This window comes from Microtus ochrogaster, chromosome 16 (assembly GCF_000317375.1).
Source record: "Microtus ochrogaster isolate Prairie Vole_2 chromosome 16, MicOch1.0, whole genome shotgun sequence".
NCBI classification, from domain to species: Eukaryota; Metazoa; Chordata; class Mammalia; order Rodentia; family Cricetidae; genus Microtus; species Microtus ochrogaster.
Window position 1 is genome coordinate 16,327,538 of NC_022018.1, and position 3,725 is coordinate 16,331,262.

General features: G+C 36.6%; 1 protein-coding gene across 6 annotated transcripts in view; it reads right to left on the reverse strand.

The window, feature by feature from the left end:
- Positions 1 to 3,725, reverse strand: part of Crem (cAMP responsive element modulator) — a 71,335-nt gene that overhangs the window by 42,537 nt on the left and 25,073 nt on the right. The window lies entirely within an intron of this gene.

Below are 3,725 nucleotides of genomic sequence, written 5' to 3' on the forward strand. Positions count from 1 at the left end.
TAGGTAGGTAGGTAGGTAGATAGATAGATAGATAGATAGATAGATAGATAGATAGATAGATAGATAGATAGATAGATAGATAGATAGATAGATATTCTTTAAATAAATATGTTCAAGAAAGTCATAAAAGAACTTGGTATTGCAGCATGCAACCTTGAATAGTAGCACTCAGGAGACTGGGGCAAGTGGGTGTTTGTGAACTCGATGTCACTCTGGTCTACTCAATGAGTTTCAGGCCAGTTAGTGCTACATAGTGAGGTTTGGTCTCAAAAACAAAACAAAACCATAGAATAAAATTTCCCCAATCTAGAGAAAGAAATACTTATCCAAGTACAAGTGGCCTACAGAATTCCAAATAGACAGAGCCAGGAATGAAACCCATCACAACATATTATAAAGGGATCAAATCATTATACCCAACCAAACTATCTATTAAAACTGAAGAAGAAATAACATCTTTCCAACATAAAAACAGATTAATTTATGATCATTAAGCCAACTCTACAGAGATTCTTGGAAGAATACTTCAATCTGAAGAAAAGGATAAACACACCCAGTAGGCCACAGGTATTAAGTAACTCCAAAATAGTTACTCAAAAGAAGTCTAAGAAAATAGCATAAAAACATAATATACATCTATCAATGGTAACTCTTAATATTAATGATCTCATTTCCCTCAACAAATAGACACAGACTATCAGACTGGATTAGAAAATGGAACTCATCTTTTTGCTGCTTCCAAAAAAACCTTACCATCAATGATAGACACCATCTTACAATAAAAGAATAGAAAAAGGCATTTCAAGCAAATGAAACTGAAAAGCAAACAGGAATAGCAATTCTGATATCTTATGAAAGAAACTTCAAACTAAAACTAGACTGAAGGGATAAGAAAGGTCACCACATATTCATTAAATAAACAATCCACTAGCCAGGCGGTAGTGGAGCACACCTTTAATCCCAGCACTCAGAACACAGAGGCAGGTGAATCTTTGTGAGTTCAAAACCAGCCTGGTCCACAAGAGCTAGTTCCAGGACAGACTCCAAAGCTACAGAGAAACCTGTCTTGAAAAAAAACAAACAAATAAATAAATAAACAATCCACTAAGAAGATACTCCAATTCTAAGATAAGTGTACCAAACATAAATGCACTCAATTTCATAAAAGAAACACTACTAGATATCGGATACTACAGTGGTATCGGATGACTTCAACACTTCACTCTCACCAATAAATAGGACATCCTGACAAAAGCTAAGTAGAAAAACATTAGAGTTAAATGATACCATAAGTCAAATAGATCCAACAGATACCTACACAACATTCCACCCAAACACTAAAGAGTACACATTCTTCAGAAGTCCATGAAATTTTCAAAAACTGATCACATATTAGGACACAAAACAAGCATCCACAATATACGCATAAGCACCACATGTGTGCTTATTACTCATGGAAGTCAAAAGAAAGAGGACATCAATGTTTGTGAGCCACCATGTGGGTGCTGGAAGCCAACAATTATAATAGGAAAGAAAATAATATCCTGTATTCTACCTAACTACAATGCAGCAAAGCTGGTCATCAACAGCAAGAGAAACTACAGAAAGTATACAAACTCATGGAAACTAAACAACACACTACTGAATGGTGACTGGGTTAAGAAAAAAACTAACATGAAAAATTTTAAATTCTTAGAATTGACTGAAAATGAAAACATAATATACCAAAATCTATGGGACACCATGAAGGCAGGCCGAAGAGGAAGATTTATTGCACTAAGTACCTACCACAAAAAACAAACAAACAAAAAAAAAAAAACCTGAGAGGACTGGAAAGATGGTTCAGTGGATAAGAAAACTTGTTAATCTTACAGAGTTCAGTCCCCAGCACCTACACGACGATGCATAACCGTGACTGCAACTCCAGTTATAGGGCTCAGGGGCACTCTTCTGACCTCATGGGTATCATGCATGAGTGCGGTGCAATACATGAACGCACATAAACATTCATACACATGAAAAAGTAAGTCTTGAGACAAATTTAATTTGAGAAACCTCAGACTAACTACTTAATGATGCACTTGAAAAAAATAAAAAACAATACCCAAAAACTGAACGAGAGGACAAAAATGAGGGTGAAATTAAGGAAATGAAAAAAATACAGAGTCAAAGAGTTGGTTCTTAGAAAAAAAAATAGCAAGATTGACAAACAACTAGTGCACCAGTTCTCAACCCCTTTGGGGGTCAAAGGACCCTTTCACAGGGGTCACCTAAGACCATCAGAAAACACAGATATTTACATTATGATTCATAACAGTCACAAAATTACAGTAATGAAGTAGCAATGAAAATAATTTTACTGTTAGGGGTTACCACAACTGTATAAAGGATTGCAGCATTAGGAAAGCTGAGAACCACTGTTCTAGTGAAATTAACAAACAAAAAAGACTGAGAGAAAAAATAAATCAATAAAATTTGAGATAAAAACAAAATTAGCAGACACTATCAATTCAGAGAATTACAGACATACTTTACATTTTAATACTCTACTAAACTGGAAAATCTAAAAGAAACGGAAGGATTTCTATATGCAAATGACCCATCAAAGTTAGACTATGATTAAATAAATACTTTACACAGACCAATAGCAAACAATTAGAGACAGAATTAGTAACGTGAAATTCCCCTAACTGGGAGCTAAAGAGAGAACTCAGCAGATAAGAGCAGTCACTATATTTACGCAAATGGCAGCTCACACCTGCCTGTAACTCCAGTTTCAGAGGATTGAATACATACATGCAAGCAAAACACAAACTTTTTTTTATTTCCCCACTAAAAAAGCATAGGGTCAAATGGATTCGACATAGAATTTGCCAAACCTCCAAAGAACTAATACCAGTATTCTTCCAACTTTTCTATAAAAGATATAAAAAAAAAATTCTTTCAACATGTTTTGTTGTTGTTGCTGTTTTATTTTGTTTTGTTTTACTTTTCAGAGACAGGGTTTCTCTGTGTAACAGCTTTGCTTATCCTGGAACGCCCTCTCTGTAGACCAGGCCTTGAACTCAGAGATCCCTGACTCTGCCCCCAGAGTGCTGGGATTAAATGAGTGAGCCACCACTGCCCAGCTCATTGTTTTTTATAAAGCCAGTACTGCCTGGTAACAAATCCAGATAGGTAACAACAACAAAATTATAGGACTGTAGGCCAATATTCCTATTGAATATAAACATAACATTTCTCAATAAAATACTTGCAAACCACATTCAAGAACATTTAAACGTATCATCCAAAACCAGGCAGAACAGAATGCTGGGAGAAAGAAAGCAGAGACAGGCAGACACCATGAAGCTTTGGCCCAAGATGGACATGGGTTAGAATCTTCCTGGTAAGCCATAACCCCATGGTGATACACAGATTACTAGATATAGGTTAAAGCAAGATATGAGAGTTAGCCAAGAAGAGCTAGATATAATGGGCCAGGCAGTATTTAAATGAATACAATTTGTGTGTTGTTATTTCCAGGGGAAAAGCAGGCCTCCTCACCTCATCACTACAGATATGCAAGCATGCCATGACTTGAGAAATATCCCTGGGGGCTGGAGAGATGGCTCAGAGGGTAAGAGCACCGGCTGCTCTTCCAGAGGTCCTGAGTTCAATTCCCAGCAACCACATGGTGGCTCACAACCATCTGTAATGAGATCTGGTGCCCTCCTCTGGCATGT